The 22,986-nt window shown below is 39.8% G+C and overlaps 1 protein-coding gene and 1 long non-coding RNA gene across 2 annotated transcripts in view; both read left to right on the top strand.

Annotated features, from left to right (window-relative positions):
- Positions 1 to 22,986, top strand: part of LOC103544575 (immunoglobulin lambda-1 light chain-like) — a 502,401-nt gene that overhangs the window by 9,637 nt on the left and 469,778 nt on the right. The gene's annotated exons all lie outside the window — the stretch shown is intronic.
- LOC103540196 (uncharacterized) lies at positions 12,751 to 22,683 on the top strand. The gene is made up of 4 exons (XR_011542226.1): positions 12,751 to 13,622; positions 18,181 to 18,277; positions 21,999 to 22,176; positions 22,493 to 22,683. It is a non-coding gene; the product is annotated as an uncharacterized lncRNA (long non-coding RNA).

Genomic DNA, 22,986 nt, shown 5'->3' with positions numbered 1-22,986 from the left:
TTTCCAGGGCAGGTTACACAGGTAGTGGTGACTCTGCTGTTCAAATGGCTGGAGGAGTCCACACCATCACAAAGACCCTTAGGCCCTGTGCTGAAATTCTTTGATTTGTTTTGTAGAATTAGTTATGTGTACCCTGCTCCTAACCCACTCACTGACTGTCTCCCTGTTGTACCAAAAGTAATCTGTCTCATGGGAGCCTGGGGTTTAGAGAAGCAAGGAAACGTGTGGTGACTCACACCATTGAGGCATCCTCAAGAACAGTGATAGAAACAATTCTCTCTCTGAATATGCGTGTGTGTGAGTGTGCGTGTGAGTGTGTGTGTGTTCAGTAGTTGTTTGTCCAAATTAAGATGATTTGGGATTAGAAAGACATTTGGAACATAATCCTAAACAGAATACCAGAACAATCGAAAGGTAATTTTGAGATGCTCAGAAAAATATGTTAGAAATACTTAGAATCTTATTATCAGTGGATATTAAATTCTAATGCTACTATAAAATAATCATTGGCATTGACTGAGCACTTATAATGTGCTAATATGATATGCTAATACATTTATATGCACCATCTTATTGCATTTTCATAACAACACTTGAAGGTAGGCCCTATTCTTAATCTCATTTTATGAGTAGGGAAATAGAATCCACTTTTGTAAAGATAGAGCCAATCTTGTCCCCAAAATGAGCCCCCACGATATAAGATGCTCTGCAGTAATTTGAGAAAGACCTTCCAACATAAGGAACATCAGGGATGGCCAACAGGCATCTTAAAGGTAGTGCCTTGCGTATCCCACTCCCCTGGCGGTTACCCCATATATCACAGCACTCTTCCCCACTCTGCCCAGATCTGGCCTCATGGCTTTCAACCCAGTGCTTCAGCAAGACCCTGCAGTTTTTCTTTGTAACTGTCCCAAATGAATGTCTGTTTTTCATCCTTTAACTTGATCTATATATAAGATTATTGAAGGATATTCCATGATATACATTGTGAAGTAAGAAAAGGACGCCTCAGAATGGCGTGTATATAATAAACCCCCTTTTGTAAATAAGTCATGTATGCACAAAAAAAATTTTCTGCAACAATGTATCTCATTCTCTTTGGGTTAAAATTTAAGGCACCATTTTTGATGATGATATCTATAATATTTTAATATAAACTTATTCTATTGCATAAATAAAAGTTAAAAAAAATGCCCCTTAAAGACATCCTGAGGTGTGAGGACTAATAACATTCAGTCAAGAAGCACAATTGGTGAAATGCTTCTGAAGCAAACAGTTTCTGCCCTTGTTCTGTGGCATGGTTCATTCCATGATAAAAAGAATGAGCATTTAGGTTTTAAGCAGATCACTGTGGGACCTCTCCTATAGGATCAAAGTGCCACCAAGGGTACAAATCTGTGAATTTTCTTACCATGCCCAAGCTTACAAAAGGAAGAGGATGAGAAGGTATCTGGGAGGTTGGTAAAAGAGAACTGGGGACAGTCTGTAAGAGGAGAGAATAATCAGGCATCCAAAAGAAAAAGTAAAACTATCTTTATTTGCAGATGACATGATCTTATACATAGAAAATCCCAAAGAATCCATGAAAAAATATTAGAGCAAATAACAATTTCAGTAAAGTTGCAGGATACAAAATCAACATGCAAAAATCAGTTGTAATTCTATACACTAGCAATAAGTAATCAAAAAATAATATTAAGAAAAAAATTCCATTTACAATAGTATAAAAAGGGATAAAATACTGAGGAAATAAATTTAACCAATAAAGTGCAAGACTTGTACCCCGAAAACTGAAAAGCATTGCTGAAAGTAACTAAAGACAACCTAAAGAAACAGAAAGACATCCCCTAATCATGGATTGAAAGACATTTGCAATACTACGCAAAGTGATCTACAGATTCAATGGAATGCCTATCAAAATCCCAAACGTCTTTTTTGCAAAAAATGCAAAAGCTGATATTTAAATCCATATGAAATTGAAAGGGACCCTGAATAGCCAAACAATCTTGAAAAAGAACAAAATTGGAGTTCTCAAACTTTCTAAGTTCAAAACTTATTACAAATCTATAGTAATCAAAATAGTTTGGCACTGGCATAAGGATAAACATAGAGATTAATCGAATGATACTGAGAGTCCAGAAATAAACCCATACATCTTTGGTTAATTGATTTTCCACAAAGTTGACAGGAACATACAATGTAAAAAAATGGACTCTTCAACAAATGGTGCTGAAACAACTGGATGTCCACATGCAAAAGAATGAAACTGGACTCTTACCTCACACCTTATACAAAAATTAACTCAAAATGGATCAAAGACCTAAATACAAGAAAAATATATTTTTTAAAAAACCCTTAGAAGAAAACATATGGAGTATCTATATTTACTTTGGGCTTGGGTTTGTTCGAAATAATACCAAAAGCATAAGCAATAACAAAAAGAAGAAAAAAAAAATTAAAGTGGACTTCATCGAAATGTAAAACGTTTGTGCATCAAAGGACACGATAAAAAGAGTGATAAGACAGTCACAAAATGGGAGAAAATATGTGCAAATCACATAATCTGATAAAGGTCTAGAATTCAGAATACATAAAGAACTTTTACAACTCAACGACAAAAGAACAAATAACTCAACTAAAAAATGGTCAAAGGACTTGAACAAATATTTATCCAAAGTCAAACAAATGGACAAGAAACACATGAAAAGATGCTGTGTCATTGTTCACCAGGGAAATGCAAATGCAAATCAAAATGAAATACTACTTCATACCCACCAGAATGTCTATAAATTTTGTTAAAAAAAGGAAAATAAGAAGTGCTTGGCAAGGGTGTGGAAAAATTGAAACCTTCGTGCATTGCTAGTGGAAATTTAAAATGGTACAGCTGATGTGGAAAACAGTTTGGTAGTTCCTCAAAAAGTTAAACATAGAGGTATTATATGACCCAGGAATTGCACTCCTAAATATATCCAAAAGAATTGAAAACAAGTATTTGAATAGAAACTTGTACACAAATGTTTCTAGAAGCACTATTCACAATAGCCAAAAGATGGAAACAACCCAAATGTCCATAACTTATGAATGGATAAACAAAATGTAGCATATCCATCAAATGAAAATGAAATACTATTCAAACATAAAAAACAATGAAGTACAGATACACACTACAAAATGGATGGACCTTGAAAACATTATACTAAGTGAAAGATGTCAGATACAAAAGGTAGCATATTGTATGATTCCATTTAAATTAAAGATCCAGAATAGGCCAGTTTATAGAGACAAAAACAGATTAGTGGTTGCTGGGGGTTGGGAGAAAAGGTAAACAGTGAACGACTGCTTAAAGGATATAGGTTTCTTTTTGGGGTGATAAAAATGTTTTGTATCTAGAGAGTGGTGATGACTGCACAATATGGCAAATGTAAAAATTCCCCTGAATTGTACATTATAAAATCATTAAAATTATATATTAAATTTTGTGTGTATTTTACCACAATAAAAAAAATAATCATCCATGGTGTTGCAAATGGCAGGATCTCATTTTTTTAAGGCTGAACAATATATTGTTGTATATGTATACCACAATTTCTTTATCCATTCATCTGTCAATGGGTACTTAGGTTGTTTCCATATCTTGGCTTTTGTGAATAATGCTGCAATAAACATGGGAGTGCAGATATCTATTCAAGATACTGATTTCATTTCCTTTGGGTATATACCCAGAAAAGGGATAGCTGGATCATACGGCAGTTCTATTTTTAGTTTTTGAGGAGGCTGCATACTGTTTTCCATAATGGCTGTACTAATTACATTCCCACCAATAGTGTACAAGGGTTCCATTTTCTCCACATTCTCACCAACACTTATCTTCTATGTTTGTGATGCTAAGTGAAATAAGCCAGACACAGAAAGGAAAAAATTGCGTGATCTCCTTTATGTTTGGAATCTTACATAAGTTGAATACATAGAAGCAGAGAGTAGAATGGTGGTTACCAGAGGTGGAGAAGTAGAGGGAATGAGGAAATGAGGGTGAAAGGGTACGAAGTTGAAGTTACATAGGAAGACTAAGTCTAAAGATCTAATGTACAACATAATGACTATAGTTAATAATACTGTATTATTGTAATAATAATTACTGGAAATTTGCCATAAAAGTAGATTTCGGGGGCTCTCATCACAAAAATCTGGTAACTATGTGAGGAGATGATATGTTAATAACTTGACTTTAGTAATCTTTTCACTATGTATATGTATACCAAATCACCATGTCACACACTTTAAATATATACAATTTAAAAAGAAAATCACACAAGGTCACCAGGGAAATAATGCCCAGATCCAGAGGCCCTGAGCAGCTGTGCACCTGGCCTGCAGTTACTGTTGTTGGATATCACAATAGCAGTTTCCTTTTCAAGTAACTAAATGTTCTGGCCTGGGGAGATTATTTGCATACATAATTTCTTCTGTAGGGTTTAGGGACCAATAACTCCTGGCAGGCCAGAGAGCTGTAAGGGTTCCAGAAGAAACAGCTCTTTGGGGGTGTCTACACCATGGCCTGGACTTTTCTCCTCACCCTCCTGACTCACTGCACAGGTCAGAGAGGCTCTCGGAGCTTTGACAGAAGAGAACTGTGGAGGCATTTCCTGTGCTGTCGTTGTCCATGACTGTTCCATGATATCTCTGTCTCTATCACCGCTTGTAGGATTCACTTCCCAGGCTGAGGTGATTCAGGAGACTTCATTGACCACAACTCCTGGAGGGACAGTCAACTCACCTGTGGCTCCAGTGCTGGGGCTGTCACCACCAGTGACTATGCAGACTGGATCCAAACCAGGTTCCCCAAGGTCTGATTGGTGACAACACCCCTAGAGACTCAAGTGTCCCCAGGTGATTCTCTGGCGCCCTCCTTGGAGTCAAGGCTGCCTCACCATCACAGGAACCCAGCCTGAAGATGAAGCATTTTACTACTGTGCTCTCTGGTTCACCGATCACCACCACAGGGACAGAGCTCAACAGAGAAGTGAGACACACATCTCCCGGCTCAGGGCTCAGCTTAGTGCCCTGCCCAAGCCCTTTCCTCTTCTTAGTTCAGAGGCTGGTTCTTGGCTTGGGGCTTCAGGACAGTCAATGATCATGACTCAGAAGAAGTAAGTCACACTTAATTGTTAAGCTTCAAGGTTATAACTGCTAAACAAGGAGAATTACATCCCATTCCCTTTCTCTCTGTGGGTTACAGGCACTGTTCTTTTCCAACATTATTTGTCCCTTTTCCTTAGGAAGAAGAACTCAGTAATATCTGCTTTGACACACAGAACTGTGGCTACATTTCCACATCTCCCTAGCTGTTGGTAGGCATGTGACAAAGTCCTAATAAATGAAGTATAATCTAAACTTGGTGTAGAACTTGTGGAAGGCTTCTTTTAAAAGACACGATAGCTCTGCTTTGGTATATCTGTATAAGCTCCTACTAGACAGAACCTTATGCAGATATCAACTATAAATTCTGGACAAAAATATTAAAAAGCGACTATCTGAATAATCTGGACAGTGAGGAAAAGCAGAAAGATCCTGGATGGAAAGTGAGACTTTGAAGAAGGATATGGTGAAATAGAGTTTCCCAATTTTATGGCTTTTAGACTGGAGTCAGTATGAATTGGCATGGCTAAAATTCCTAAAGAAAACCCACAGCCTATTTGTTTTGAAGAAGCAATCCACAGAGTTCAGAGAAACCACAGCCACTGGGAAGGAAGGAGGTAATCCTATAGAGAAGAGAGCCACAGAGGGGGAATCTGAAATTTGTGCATAATTTGTGCCTAAATCTCTGAACCAGGCATGTGGTAGGCAGTTCGCAAGAAACCTAAATAAGAACAAAAGGACTGAGTGAGATTTGAGCTTCCTACCATCCAAGAGACTGAGTTTCCAGTGTGAACCCAACCAAATTATTATCTGCTTTAAAAAGTCAAAATTACTTAAAGAAATACAATGGAATCCAAAACCAATACAATATTCATAAAGTTCCAAATACAATATCAAATTATTCAACGTCAAAGAAATATGAAAATGTGTCTATTTCTTATGAGAAAAGACACTCGACTCGAGACAAATCTTGAGATGACCCAGATGTTGAAATAAGCAAAAAAAAATTAAAGAAGCTACTATATCCAATAAAATAATGTTCCTTAATTGTAAGAGGACTTTTTGTAGCATAGTAGAATTTCCCTATATTCTCTTATTTCTTTTTTACCTAGTTACAATCTGTCTCCTCCAGCAATTCTGACACTCTGCGCCATCTCCTCCAGGTACTCTATTGTTCCTTCCACCACCAGATGCACAGTCCCCTGAGATGTGATGCTGTTTTCTCTGTCTACTCATGGCTCACTTTCCAGACTTGGGGCTCCTGAGCAATGGTCATTTTGAGCATGATGAGAGGTGCAGGATTCCCAACCCTGGGGATCAGCAGTGAATGAGCTGGCAGGTCATTAGCACTGTGTTGAGCCCAGGCAGAAAAGTCTCTGGACAGCTGGACTCCTCTGCTACAAATGCAGAAGTTCAAAGAGCTTCAAGGATGTGGAGGCCTCAGCCCCTCCGTTCCATGGAGGACCAGAAGACCTATCACAGCCTGGCACAAACCTTCTTCTTGGAGAAGAGAAGGGTACATAGATCGGTCCACACATACAAAACTTTGCCGGGAGTCCCCATTTTCTGATACTAGTTCTTTTATGTATCCTGCTTGTCTCCAGGCTCACCTCATACTCAGAAGGAACAGAGCTCTGCCTGTGCTTTTCCTCCAGGACCCTGGTGCATGAACGTGATAATGTGTCACCCGTTCTCTCCTTCAGAAGGAAGACTCTCTTTCCTCCAGCTTCTAGAAGTGTTGACTGCTAATGGCTCATAGGCAAATTTTAGAGGCCCATCATATCAATAAGGTTTCCAGGGGGCCATTAGTTTGTGACATGACAAGACGTGGCCTCGAGAGTAAGACAAATTATTGCTCCCCAAAATCCCCACCTTTATGAGAGAATCACACACTTATTTGGCATCTTCATCTTCTGAAAACCCATATTCACTGTTAGAAATACTGTTCTATCACATTACCAGGTGACACAGAGGCTACTAAGTTTAAGGTGGCCCAGTGCAGACAAGGGCTCTCAAGCCATGATGCATGCAGCCTTGACATTTGAGTCCTATGACCCAGCTGACACAGATACACACACACACACATGAAGTATTTGGCAAGCCCTAAAAGAAAAATCACAATGCAGTCCTCTAGTTTTCTGGGGAAGCAGAATACTAAACACCATTCAGAAATAAATTCTGAAATGCTACTGGGCCCTGGTAGAGATCCAGCATCTGACCATGGGATGGTCAACTGTCTATGTGGCAAGGTAGCCACATTACTGGGTGGGTTCCTGAGGAAACGGAGCTAAGACAGCAGGAGAACCCAAGACCTTAGCTCCTCTACTCAACAAAGACAGCTAATGTATGTGAATTGGAGTAAAGAAGAAAGGCAGTGATTCATTCAGGCCTCCCTTCACAACATTCCTCCATCCAGTTCCCTCCTCAGGAATCACAGGCACTGAATCTGACCTACTGAAGAACTAAAAACTCCAGACCTGAGGGAAGAGACGGTGCGAACAGGGAAAGACCCTAAGGAGGGCATCTTTCCATCAGTGATATGCTCACTATGGACACCAGAGGGGGCTGTGGGTCAGGGCCTGGGAAAGCAAGCTCAGCTGTGAAACGGCCCCCAGGCCCTGGGTCCCATTAACACCTGGTCACTGATATGGAACAACTCAGTAGCTGCCACCTGACCACGTTGCTGAGTATCCCTGGGACTGGAGCTCATTTACATGAAATTCCCACCCCCATGGGGGAGGCTGCCTCTACTGAGGGGTCTTGAAAAGCACAGCACTGCGGTGTCTACACCATGGCCTGGGTGCCACTCCTGCTCACACTTCTGGCTCACTGCACAGGTCAGGGGGTACTTTTTGTGCTGGGGGGACAGCAGGGGAGACAGCAGGGGAGAAGCCACCCTGCATCCTCATGCCCCTGTCCCCTCTTCTGACTTCTGGTCTCTCACCTGTTTTCAGGGTCCACTTCACAGGATGTGGTGATTCAGGAATCTTCACTGATCACAACTCCTGGGGGAACAGTCACACTCACCTGTGGCTCAAGTGCTGGGGCTGTCACCTCCAATAATTATGCCAACTGGGTCCAAGAGAAGCCCTATCAGGGACGCCAGGGTCTAATAGGTGGTACTAGCAACAGGGTCTCAGGGGGTCCCTGCCCGATTCTCTGGCTCCCTGCGCTTGGGAACAAGGCCGCCCTCACTATCATGGGGGCCCAGCCAGAGGACGAGGACGAGTGTTACTGTGCTCTGTGGTTCAGCAACCATTTCCACAATGAGAGATACAGGTGGGGAAGTAACACAAAAACCCACAGGCTCAGCCTTGCCCTCTGCTCCTGAGTGTTTCTTTTGTGTGTGTGAAGAGCTGAACACAAGGCCTAGGACAGGTGTCTGGCATGTGAGAGGGACGCGAGTCTTTGGGGCTGACTGTGGTAGACACCAGCTGAGGTGCCCCCAGTGCTCCCCGCCTCCTGGTATTCATTCCCTTGTGTATCCCCTCCCTTGAGTGTGGGCTGTACTGAGCGATGGGGTAGTTAGTTTGAGGATTTCAGGCTGATCAAGGAAAAGATGTGACCATGAGATGGCAGGAGCTCACAAGGAGCTTTTCGGGGGGGCACTTAGGTTAGGTGAGAGGGGAAGTCCCTCACAGCTGTAAACCTTCCAGAATCAGCGGCTTAGGGCCAACATGCGGAAGAGGGCAAAGAACTCTCAGGTGAGAAGTGAATCAGAAAAGGGCTTATGCGTCCAGATGTCACTCAACAGCACAGCCAGAAATCTCTGGGTCAGAGAGCTACAAAGAGCAGCAGCAATTTGGGGTCTTTTATAGCCCAGGATTTTTCTCACCTTTGGCGAGCAGACAGGATGAGTGGTGGTTTCAGGGGTTATGCAAAGCAGGCAGACTCGAAATGGCTAAGAATATGCTTATTTGGCCTATAGTTAAAGCAACTGGATGTGAAAAATTTCATTTTGGTGCAGGCAGGCTTGAGCTAATGGCTCCAGCCTGCTGTGAAGAGGCAAACAACATAGCGGCTAATTTACAGAGGCCACCTTTAACTCATTTATAGAACAAGATTCTAACAAGCAGAACAAAGAAGTAATGGAATGTCACCTCTAACACTAGGTTGTAAAAAGACAGTGGCCTGACTTAGTTGTTTTCTCTTTGATTGCTTGTCCTGGGGGTAGGAAGACACCCTGCCTGACACAAGCGTTTGGAGAAGCCCACATGGTGAGGAAACAAGGCCTGCCAACAGCCACCAGAAAACGCAGATCCTACTGCTCCAGCTGAGTCTTCAGATGTATGGGGACCCTTACTGACAGCCCACCTACAACTAAATGAGGGACCATGAGCCAGACGCACCTGGCTAAGCAACCCCCTGAGACTAACTCACAGAAACTACGAGAAAATAAACGTTTATTGTTTTGAAACTGATGGCATATCTAACACACACCTACAATTCACACAGAAATACATGTATCGTCTCACAGAAGTGGCAGCATGGGCTGTCATAATTTAATGACTTATTGCTAAATAAAACTAAAATATATGTTACTGGAAACTCCCTTCTTGAAAAGCCATCAAAATGTACCAAGGAAAACCTGTGAAACATTTTTTATGTAAGAAACCAATTTCACCTAATATTCCTCATCAAAGTGAATCCTGAATTAAATCAGAGACTGAATTTTGGTTCAAAACAATAGGTTGTAAAAATTCTCTCAATATTTTAAGATATTAAATATCTCCAAATTGGTATAGACATTCAAACCAATCCCAATGAAAGTTCCAGTGGGTTGGCAGAAATTATTAAGTGATTTTCAAGTTAAATGGAAACATAAAGGGCCTAGAATAGCCCTGGTAATCCTGAAACTTTCTATAAAGTTAGAGCAATTAAGGCCATGTGGTATTGGTGTAAAGACAGACAAATAGGTCAACAGATTAATAGAGTTTAAAAATAATCCAACACTTTATACTGTATTGTATACTTGAAATTTACCAAGAGATTAGAATTTAAGTGTTCTCGCCCCACCCCCCCCACACAAACACACAGACTAAAAGGTAACTATGTGAGATGATGAATGTATTAATGAACTTAATTGTGGCAATCATTTCACAATGTATTCATATATCAAGTCCTCATGTTGTATACTTTAAATATATACAATTTTATTTGTCAATAATACCTTAATAAAGCTGGGAAAATAAATAAATAAACACATTTACATTCACTTGATTTTCAACAAATGTACCAATGAAATTCAATGGGGAAAAAGTCTTTTTTAATGAACAGTACTCTAAAAACTGGATATTTATATTGGGGGGGGGGACAAAAGATCTTTGACTCCCCTACCTCACATCACACACAAAATTAATTCAAGATAGATTATAGACTCAAATGTGAAAGCCAAAACAAAAAGCTGCTAGAAAAAAATAAAAAATGGGAGGATGTTTTGATAACTGGCACAGATAAGGCACAAAGATAACAAGGACACACAAAAAAATTTGTAAGTTGGACTTCATAAAAAGGTAAAAGCTACTGCTCATCGAACGATACCAGTAAGAAAGTGAAAGGCAAACTACAAATTGTAGGGAAAAAATCAAAGGAATTAAAACGCTATTTGTTAGTTGAATGAAAGAATGCATGACTGCTTACTCTTCATATTTCCAATCACCATTCACATTCTCTTGAAGAAGCCCCCAGAGGCACTGTGCATTCCCTTGGAAGTGAGCATGGTCTGACACACTCAGGGCTTCAAATGTAAAGGGCTCTGGACTCAGCAGCCCATGTGAAAGGGTGCTTCATCAGGCAAACTTGTCTTCTAGCAAGGGAGCTGCTTTCTGAGCTGAGGGTACAGTTGGGAGAAGTAGTAAAGGGAGGAGATTTGCACAATGCACCACGCACATATTACTACCCAGGGCATTCAGGAGGGAATAAAAGAGCCAGTAGAGAGCTCCTCAGCTGTGGTTGCCAGTGGATCCTTGGGACATCTGCATCATAGCCTGGATTCCTCCCACTACTCACTCACTTCCAGGTTCATGGAGATTTCAGAGACTGGTCTTTGGAGTGATCCCTCTGCTCTCATTCCTCATTCCTAAAATGAATGTGTTTTTGGGTTCAGGGGCCAGTTCTCAGCCTGTGGTGACTCAGAGCACTCACTATGTTCCCAGGAGGGACAGTCACTCTCACCTGTGCCTCCAGCACTAGAGTGGTCACTAATGGTCACTATCCATCGTGGTTCCAGCAGAAACCTGGCCAAGTCCCCAGAAGACTGACTTACAATACACACAACAAAAACTCATAGATCCCCACCCAGTTCTCAGGCTCCCTCCTTGGGGACAAAGTTGCCCTCACCCTCTCGGGGACCTAGCCTAAGGATGACAAGGCTGAGAACTACTGTTGGCTGTACTAGTTAGTAGGTTTGTTTATACAAGTAGTATGAGTTAACAATTCTGAATTGATGTAATGTGCTTTCTAGAAATGAGAAAATAAAAAAGTATATTGTAGTTAATAGGAATTAGTTTTCTTACTCAAAGAGAAGGGAGATATAATATGAAAAAGGAGCCTAGAATGAATCCAGGAGTGTTGCAATTAAGTAGGAGGTATCAATATAAACCCTTTCAATAGATAGATGTGGAAATACTGTATGTATAACGTATATACAGTATGAGAACCCAAAGAGAGGGTTCTTTTACAAGTCAAGTACTGGATATAAATATTTGTATATAAAGATTATGTCATTACCACTGGGAAGTGACTGCAGATAGTACAACTTGGAGTGTTTCAAAGCTTCTCTTGAGTATACAGACTCTTCCAAACAAAGGAAGTTCTAGGTATAGCTATATCCTGAGAACAGAATATCACGCAAGTCCAGAGAATGTCTCAAGAATAGCATAATGGCTGGTTTACTAGATTAAATTATTGTTCCAATATTACTCTTACCTTTGTTCATGTAACTTTGTCATATAACTTTGCTTTGCAGTTCTTCCTACAGGAATATGCATCCCTCTTGACTTTGGTCTTAGCCATGTGCTCCCTTGAGCAATGAGATGTTTTGCACCATTTGGTTTACCCTCTTTTGCTGCTTGTATTACCTAAAAGACCTGGGCCTGGGTAATTTCTGGCTCTTCAGTCTGGGCTTCAAAATGAACACACATGTGAGTAATAAATGCATATATTTGTGGTTGTTTGTTACGTAGCAGTATATGACTGATACACCTGACATAAAGCAGACATTGGATATTGGTCTAATGAGTGAACACACACCAACTTGTATGTTTAAATAGCAGGTCTCTCTCCTGCAGAGGGCAGTCATGAATTTTACCAACTCAACTAAGAGGAAGACTCATATTTGGTACAGTTTCTCTGCTTCCAAGAGCAGTGGGAGTGTCCAAGACTAGGATAGGGAGCACAAGCAGCTGAACAACTCTCCTTTTATGCTGTCCCTGCAGCATTCTAACAGGCCAAGAAACTTGGAGGTATCTCATTGAAAGTGACTGGGAATGATAAGAGGTTGGGCTATATGGGTGATTTAATGTCAAAATTTATATATGATTTTTCTTTTACAATTCTATATATCACTCTATTGTCTAAAACAAACATGTTGACTTAAAATTAGAAATAATTGCTATAATTAAAACATTGAATAAAATTTAAATTTTAAAGATTAAAAATGTATATATTCTCTAAAGTCCTATCAGTCAAAGAAAATTATAGGTGAGAACTGAATTGTTATAGAAAAGAAAACTTTAAGAGCAAAAGAAAGGAATGAATATTTATAATCCCCAAACATTGCATATGTGTTTTCTCTACTCTTATTCTGACATTTTGCCAAATTTTTAAGTTGCTTCCAATTTATTTGCTCTTTTGTCTCTTTATGTTTTCCAGTTCTATCTCTTTATCACATGGAGCCCCTAACTTTAAATTTTTTAACCACAAAGTATTAGAGGAAAACTAATAATCGTTTAATATAAAACCTTCATTTTACATATATATGTCTTGGGCTCAAACTTTCATCCATCTATCCATCCACTCATGCAGCAACTCATTCACTCAACCAGCAAACATTTATTAATGGTTAGTTCTGAGTGACATATTGTACAGTGGTCCCGTTTATTGCAGGGGATACGTTCCAAGATCCCTAGTGGATGCCTACAATCGTGGATTGTACCAAACCCTAAATATACTATGTTTTTTCCTACACATTTATACCTATGATAATGTTTATTTTATATACTACACACAGTAATAGATTAATAACAATAACTAATAATAAAATAGAATAGTTATAACAATATACTGTAATAAAAGCTATGTGACTGTGGTCTCTCTCTCAAAATATCTCATTGTACTGTATTCGCCTTTCTTCTTGTGATGACGTGAGATGATACAATGCCTACGAGATGAGGTGAACTGAGAAGAATGACGAAGGCATTGTGACACAACATTAGGCTACTATTGACCTTTTGAGGATACATGAGAAGGAGGATCATCTGCTGCAGGTGAATTTTCCACTTAATATTTTTGGACTGTGATTGACCGCAAGTAACTGAAACCACGGACAGCAGAACCACAGATAAGGGGAAACTACTGTTTTAGGTTGGTCTGGGAAGGTGAAAATACAAAGACAAACAAGAGAAGTTCCTTCTGTCAAGGATACTACCTTCCAAGATATTAGAAATAAAGTATAAACTGATGTGCTAATTACTATTACAAAGAATTAACAAAGATTTTTGAAAACTCAACTGCTAAAGTAGCTACCCTTTTTCCAGGGAAATCAAGGTAGAGTCCACCTAGGTAGGACATGCACGTGGGGGTCTTGGAAGAGGAGGGGTAAGCAAATGTGGAGGGAGTAAGGGCATCTCCAGCAGAGGGACTCTGTGTTGGTTATATGAGTGCATGTTTGTGTCTCCCCCAAAATTCATATATTGAACCCTAACCCCTAAGGTGATGGTATTTGGAGATGGCGCCTTTGGGAAATAATTAGGTTTAGGTAAGAGTGGAGCCCCCAAGATGGGATTAATGTCCCTATAAGAAGAGAAAGTGACTAGAGCTCTCTCTCACTGCCATGTGAGAATATAGCTAGAGGCAACCATCTACAAGCCAGGAAGACTGCCCTCAAATCTGCCAGCACCTTGATCTTGGACTTCCCAGACCCCAGAACTGTGAGAAATAAATGTCTGTTGTTTAAGCCATCCAGTCTACAATTATTTGTTATAAGCAGCCTCAGCTAAGACAGAAATTGGTACTGAGAAGTGGAGTACTGCTATAACAAATACCTAAAAATGTGTAAGTGGCTTTGAAACTGGGCTATGGATAGAGGCTAGAAGAGTTTTGAAGTGCCTGCTAGAAAAAGGCCAATATAGTGAAGGCTCAGGACAAAAAAAGAGGTAGCATAGAGAAAGTTTCCGTCTTCTTAGAGAATACATAATCATGTACAGAATGTTGGTAGAAATATGGACAGTAAAGGCCATTCTAATGAGGTCTCAGAGGGAAATGAAGAATAGGTCAGTGGACAATGGAGAAAAAGTAATTCTTGTTATAAAGTGAATTTGGCTGAATTGTGTTTGTGTTCTAGTGTTTTGTGGAAGATAGAACTTGTGAGTGATGAAATTGCATACTTAGATGAGGAGATTTTTAAGAAAGGGTTAAAGTTGCAGCTTGGTTCCTCCTGACTGCTTATGGTAAAATAAGAAAAGAGAGAAATAAATTGAACAAGGAATTAAGCAAAAAGCAAATAGAACTTAAAGATCTGGAAAATTCTCAGCCTATCCATATTGCAAAAAATGAGAAAACATCTTCTTAAGAGAACACTAAGGGTGTGGCCAAATATTTGATAAGATTCGTATCAGTGACTTAATCAGCCACCCCAGCAGGAACATTGCCAGTTGGAACTGAAGGGTATGGAGATGTGATGGAACGAAAGAAGGCTATTGGACTTTTAGATCCTGTAGGACTGGACCATAGAGCTATCCAACTGCAAACAGTCACTATTCTTCAAGACAAGGGAAAAAGGAACCCAAAGGCAATTCAGAGATCATCAAGGCTACCACCTTTGGATTATTTTCAAAACTTAAAATCTAATGGGATTTGCCTTGCTGTGCTTTGTAGATCTTCCTTCTTTCATACTTGTCCCTTTTGGAATGGGAATATCTACCTATACCTGTCCCACAATTGTATTTTGGAAACATACAACTTCTTTGGTTTCACAGGTTGAAATGTAGAGAGGAACTTGCCTCAGAATGAATTGCACTTCGAGTCTCACACATATCTGATTTAGAGGATATACAGATAAAACATTGGACTTTAGACTTTAGAAGTGATGTTGGAATGATTTAAGACTTTTAGGGGCCGGCTCCGTGGCTGAGTGGTTAAGTTCCCACGCTCCACTGCGGCGGCCCAGGGATCGGATTCTGGGCGCAGACATGGCACCACTCGTCAGGCCACGTTGAGGCGGCATCCCACATCCCACAACTAGAGAGACCTGCAACTAAGATATACAACTATGTACGGGGGGTTTGAGGATATAAAGCAGAAAAAAAAAGAAGATTGGCAACAGTTGTTAGCTCAGGTGCCAATCCTTAAAAAAAAAAAAAAAAGACTTTTAGGGTCGTTGGGATGAAATGAATATATTTTGCATATGAGGACATGAATTTTTGGGGGGGGTCAAGACTGCAAGTTTGCATGTCCCCAAAATTCATACGTTGAAACCCTAACCTCTAATCTGATGGTATTTGGAGGTGGGATCTTTGGGAATTAATTAGGTTTAGATGAGTTCATGAGGGTACAGCCCCCATGGTGGAATTACTGTCCTTATGAGAAGAGAAAGGGACTAGAATTCTCTCTCTTCTCTGCCACATAAGGATACAGTGAGAAGGTGGCCATTTAGAAGCCAAGAAGAGTGCCCTTACCAAGAACCAAATTTGCCAGCACCATGATCTTGGACTTCCCAGCTTCCAGAACTGTGAGAAATAAATGTTTATTGTCTAAGCCACCCAGTCTGTGGTATATTTTTGTTATAGCAGCTGGAAATGACTAAGACATTTTACCACGAAAAAGGACAGGTAGCTGTGAAAGGGCCATCAATGACCCTAGGCCATAGAGGAAAGATGTGGGCACCAGTGACTTTTTAATGATCAGGAACAAACTGCTTCTTTTTCTTAACTGCTCCTCTGTGCTCTCCCAAACTTTCCTTTGAAATTAAGTAACATTGAAAAAGAAGAATGAGTATAATATAACAAAATAGATAAATAGCCAATGTGCAAATGTTTACAACAAAAACCACCCATACTCTCACTACTTAGAGGTAATCATTGCACATATTTTGAAAACATATACCTTTCCAGGTTTTTGTGTGTTTGCCTGTTTCTATGTGAGATGGTAGTTGGCCTGGGGCAGAAGGAGGGGTTAGGGAGAAAGTAAGGAAGGGAGAAGGGTCAAACTGCAATATATCTTACAATCCAGTCTCCCATTTAGCAATACACAGTCAACATCTCTGCATGTTTTCAAGTATTCTTCTCCTATTTAGATCATTACTTATTCATAATATTGTAGGGATTTTATGTTTTCTCTATTACAAACTGCATGTTATTGAACTTCTTTCAAACTACTTCTATTCATATAACAATAGTTATTTCCTTTGTAAAAACTCCTAAATTTCTGTCTCAAAACAAGTATGCAAAATTTTGTGCAGATCTCATTCTCTTACCACAGAGCTATGGGTAGAAATTAAATGCAAATGATAAAAATAAATTATAATAAATAATAAGCACCTCTCAGATTTTTCAAGTCACAAATTAAGTCCTTTCCTGCTTTGTACTTAAAGTTGAAATCCCTCCAAAGTGCAGAAAGCTTCATCAATCCTCTCTAGGATGCCTTTTTTACTGACGTGGCCAACTGACTTGCTGACAGCAGCATGTCTGCTAAAACAGAAGGGCCTATAATCCCCAAACCAGGATTTCACACTCACGCACAGCAAAAGCTACTTAGGCAAAGTACTTACACAAAGCTTCATCACAGGCTCTGGTGTCTCCTATCAATGAATAGCACTAGGAGGCACAGTGGACCTAAATCAGGACAGTTTGTGCTTCTCACCTTTTAAATGCTCCATATTTCCCTTTCCTGTCTAGGTCCCCCAGAGCCTAACGTCTGTACTGGACTGGCATAGTCAGTTTTGGGTTATGAGTCTGTATTTTCTATTTAAAATTCTCTAAAGTAAATTATTAAAATAATTATCATTTTAAACCAGAGTTTCATTCAATTTGAGAGTCAAAGTTAATAACTTCAAGTCAGATGGCCATGAATATAATTTCTTTTGTCATTCAAAATATTGAGATTAACAATTAAGACCAAGTAACACCGAAACTGAAACACAGACAAGGCAGTGGATTGTCAACAATAATTACAGAAAGAAGTACAAATGGCAATGAGCAAGGAAGAAATAAGCAATGAGTGTGGGTTGGTCTGAGAAATACAGTAGAAATGTCAAAAAAAAACACCAAAAAACCTTAAGCGTAATTCATTAAATGAATGAGAGGCGTACCACACATGCTTGGCCCAAAGAAGCCACAAAGGGGTGCTGTGGATCTCCTCAGAGGCCTGGAGGAAGTTTCAAGTGGTTCAATTTACTGGATCCTGGACACTTGTTCACTGGTCCTCCTGAGAGGTTACAGCAGCTGTTTCCTCCCACAGGGCAAACCAAGAGCTCACAGGCACCCCAGGCCTCCCATGGACAATGGAGCTGCTTCCTGGGCCAAGGGTCCAGAATTGGGGAGGGAAAGGGGTAGTTAATGGCTGATGTTTAAGGGCTTAGATTTGTCCAATGTATCACAAACACTCAACCTTTAGCGAGAGAGGTGAGGTAGTATTATAAAAGACTCATCAGACGGTCCAACACTAGCTGTGGATTCAGCGGGTCCTTGGAACATGTGCACCATGGCCTTGACTCCTCTCCTTCTCCTTCACTGTCTAGGTTCATGGAAATTTCAGAGACCAGTCTTTGAAGTGATTCCCTGTGTCTTCCTCCTCATTCCTAATGGGTGTCTGTGTTTTTTGTTTCAGGGGCCTGTTCTCAGACTATGCTTACACAGGAGTCCTAACTGACCAGGAAGGACAGTCGCTCTCACCTGCAGTTCCAGCACTGGAATGGTCACCAAGGGTAACTATCCATAATTGAGCCAGAGGAAGCCTGACCAAGTTCCAAGGACATTGATTTATAACACAAAATACAGACACTCACAGACCTGTGCTCGCTTCTCAGTCTCCTCCTGGGGGCAAAGTACCCTCACCATCTCAGGGGCACAGCCTGAGGACGAGACTGAGCACTAATGTTTGCTGGCATATCCAGGTGCTGGGTACAGTGAGAGACCCAGATGAGTAATGGAGGCATGAATGTGCCCAGGGTGAGCCTGGGTCCACATACGATCACCTAAATTGGGTATCAAATGGATAGACATTTTAACTCTCAAGGCCAGGTAACGTTAGCCATTCAGAGAAGAAAAAAAGTCAAGGGAAGGAGGCTAAAATGATTCAGTGAATGTTTTTGGAGAAGAAGGGTTTAGGAAAAACAGAAGCCAAATATTTTATCAATCCAAAGGGAATAGAATCTGTACTAGATGAATAATTTATAAAATATTTTTTCCAAAGAAAGTATCTCTTACAGATGTACTTCAGACTGCTAGTAGCAATGAAAACAAGCTCCTCGTTTTATATAAGTAAAGTTTTCAGAACAATGCAAGTTCACTGCATAAAATCTGGAAGTATTTTTTTTAAGGAGTGCTTTTTTCCTATCATTTAAAGATCAAAATAGTTCAAAAGTTGGATTACTAAGGAAGTTACTATTTTAGTCTTTTTCCCTTCACATATTTTCTCCATAGTTCAGATCACAATGTATACACAAATCTGTATCTTGCTAGTTTTACTTCATAGTACTGTAATCTCTGTAAAATATATATGTATATAATATGCAGCTATTAAACGGGAAGTACCAAAATGTTCAGTTTTCGAGCATTTAAATTATTTCCACTTTCTAGAAGTACAAACTAAAACCTTCAATTTTCCTATATGCTAAATTTTTTATACTAAACATTCATTCTGTGAATTTTTATTGAATTTGTAAAAGCTATCTATGAAAGATATATTGATTTTAATTAATATTTTGAAATAACTTTCAGAAAGGTTTATACAAATTGACTTTCCTTTCATCATACTCTCACTGATGTAGACATAATTCCTAGAATATTCATCAATAAGATACCACGGTTTTAATTTCCATTTCTATGTTTGCTATTGAGATTGAGAATTTCGTATTTATTTATCGACTAGGTGTAATTATTTACAAAATAGCCAGGTTTTTCCTTACAACAATTTTATAATAGTGTGTTAGAGATTTTTCTTAGTAATCTCTAGAAACACTTCAGAAAAGATTTTTTTAATTATTCCTTTCAAATTTTAGGCAATGATTTTGTCAGTTTATATGCCATAAAACATTGTGAGCATGTTACACTGTCAAAACAAATAAGGCAAGATGAAGAAAACTGTGTATAATATAAATCCGTTATCTAAAAAAAATAGAAAAAATAAATTATCTGAAAGACTAAAAATGAATCTGAGGAGAGTTATACTTTTTGATTTTGAACAATGTGAATATAATACGTATTCAAAGTTTTTAAATTAATGTACTTACGTCCAAAAGAATCTCATCTCAGACTGGTCAGCGTCAGCCACAGTGGCAAACTAGAGAGTGGGAAAGTAACACCCTGACCATTAACTCAGTTTTACCTGCATTCCTTGTAGAGTATCATAGAAATGTCTAAGGTTCCATTCTCCCTGTGGTAGCCTCCAAGATGGCCCCCTAGTATTCCCCACCCCCTGCCTGGTTCCAGCTCATATATGGTCCACTTATATATTATACCATGGCTGGTCTGTCTAACTAATAGCATACAACAGAAGTGATGGTATTTCACTTCCAAGGCTAGGATGCAGCTTCTTTCTTACTCTCTCTTGGATCATTCACTCTGCCAGAAGCCAGCTGACATGTCATGAAGAACATGTGACAAGGAACTGAGGCTTTCTGCCAACAGCCATGTAAGTTTAGCAGCTGATTGTCTTAGTTCATTCAAGCTGTTATATAACAAAACACCACAGATTAGGTAGTTTATAAAACAACAGAAATTTATTACTCACAGTTCTGGAGGCTGGAAGTCCAAGATCAGGGTGCCAGCATGGTTGGGTGAGGGACCTCTTCCAAGTCACAGATTTCTCATTGTATCGTCACATGGTGGAAGAGGCTAGGGAGCTCCATGGAATGAATCTCTTTTACAAAAACACTAATCCCACTCATGAGGCTCCACTCTCATGACTTAATCACCTCCCAAAGGCCCCAACTACTATAACATCACCTTTGGCGGTTAGGATTTCCACATGAATTTGGGGGGGACACAAACATTCAGGCCACAGCAAGATCCTGCAGCCCCAGTCAAGCCTCTAGATGACTGTAACTCCAGTCAACAGCTTAATTACCACCTCCTGAAAGCAGCTAAGCCAGAACCACTCAGCTAGGCCAATTCCAAACTCCTGACTCTTGAAAAACATAAAATAATACATTTATTATTTTAAACTGATAAATTTGAGGTAATACTTTATACAGCAAGCGATCACAAATACCTAAAATATGGGAGCGCTTTGGAACCAGGCAAAAGCTGGAAGGACTTTGAGGAGAGTGTTAGTGCAAGCCTTAGTAAAACAAAAACAAAAACAAAAACAAAACACCTTGAGAAGGATATGGTGTGCCTTAAAAGGAAGTGAGGAACATTTTATTAAAAAACTGAGAAAGGGATTATATAGTGGCAGAAAGTGTAGTAACGGTATCACCTGCAGTTACATAAAAAGTAGAAAATGTATCTAATCTACTGAAAGTAGCAAATGTACCTAATTAACTGAGTCATCTAGCTAAGAAGATTCCCACCTGAAAGCACTTTCAAGAAGTTTCTTGCTGTTGCTTATAGTACAATGTGAAAGAAAATAAAAAAGCTAATAAAAAAGAACTGTTAAGCAAAAAAGAAGCCAGAACTTGCTGGTTTTGAAATTTTCTAGTCTCTTCATATGGCAAAATATGCTAAAATTAACGGCTACCAAGCAAAGAACATATCCAGGGCGGTGAAGAAAAGTGGTCTAAAGATGAGTGTGACTATAAAATTCTTTGTTAAGGCTCAGAAAGATCAAAAGTGGTGATTCAGAGTACCATTCAGTCGGGCCAAGGCTCTCTAAAGAGTATAAGTGTGTGCCTGAAAGACCATCTCACACAACAGGGCTTCTAGGAAGCTTAAGGGTGTTTGTCCCTTAGCTATCTTAGCAGGAAACCAAGACAGAGACGGCCTTATCTTGAAGAGATGTGTGGTTGTGGCTTTGGAGTGGTCTTCTTTGGTGTGCACACCAGTAAGATTAACAGGAGACACACTAAGTTTTTAGGAGAATATATTTGAAGAAATGCCACCAGCTTGGACTGAAACGACCAGAGCCAGCACAAAATGAAAAGAGAACTTTGGACTTCTACCTTCTACAAGCAGAGAGCAGGCTGAGAAAACTCTTTAGCTATAACTATGTGCTACCTTTCAAAAAAAAAAAAAGAAAAACAACAAAAAGCAGAATCATGAACCCAGAGATCAAAGTCAAGAGAATTTCCAGGCCTTGAGTGCTACTCAGTGAATTGCCAACATGTACCTGGTGGGATTTCAGAACTGCCACTGACTAAATGACTCATCTCCCTTCCCCCTTCCCCCTTTTTGAACAGGGGTGTCATGAAGATTATCCTATGTCTGTCCCACTGTACGTTGGGTGTGGATGTAGGCTGGCAGGTAACTCATCTCTTTTGTTCATAGGTCTTCAAATCTAAAGGAACTGTACTTGACATACTACACATAAGCACCACCACCCAAGGACCCTGATTCACATCTGGACCTGCTTTAAATGATGAGATTCTGGACTTCATGTTAATGCTGTAATGGATGAAACTTTCGGAGGTCTTGGGAGGAGGTGATTGCATTTTGCACATAGGAGGTATGTAAATAATTTTCGGCTAGAGTATGTACCCCGATGGTTTTAAATTACGTTCACAAATTCTTCCCTTCAAAGATGGAGCTTAGTTACCTTCCCCGTGATACGTGGGCTGGATTTAGTGGCTCACTTCTAATGAACAGAATATTGTGGAAACGAAAGACTGAAATGTCTGAGACTAGGTCACAAAAGGCATTGCAGCATCCTTGCTCACTCTATTGCATCACTCCCTCTAGAAGCGAGCTAGTCACGTCTCAAGAACACTTGGGTAGACCAGTAGAGAGGCCCACAGGGAGGAACTGAGGCTTTCTCCCAACAGCCAGCAAAGAACTGGAGTTTTCCTGTCAAGCCAAGTAAGCAAGCCACCTTGGAAGCAAATCCTCCAGAACCAGTTAAGCCTTCAAGTAACTGCAACCTCATGACACCCTGAGCCAGAACAACCCTATGTTGCTTCTGCATTCCCAACTCCCAGAAACTGTGTGAGATAATAAATGCTTTTATAAGCTGTTAGTTTTGTGGTAATTTGTTATGCAACAAAAGGTAACTAAAATATTACCAACCTTGGGCTGTCTTCAGTGGTGGTTCTGGCCGTTTTACTTCAGTTTTAGCAAGAAACCTGCTGGGTCAGTTTAGGGAAAATCCCCCACCCTTGATATCTGATCAAATTCCTTATGCCCATCCTCGATATCTTATCACTCCAGCCCATCCTCAGCAATAATCCTGTCAACTCGGTTTAGCCAGAGTCCACCTTACTGTTGATGTTTCCTCTTAGTAATTTTCCACCCACTGACACTCACCCTGCTTCCTTGGTTA

This window comes from Equus przewalskii, chromosome 7 (genome assembly GCF_037783145.1).
Source record: "Equus przewalskii isolate Varuska chromosome 7, EquPr2, whole genome shotgun sequence".
Lineage (NCBI taxonomy): Eukaryota > Metazoa > Chordata > Mammalia > Perissodactyla > Equidae > Equus > Equus przewalskii.
The sequence above is the reverse complement of the archived record's forward strand: the minus strand, read 5'-3'. Positions and strand labels throughout refer to the sequence as shown.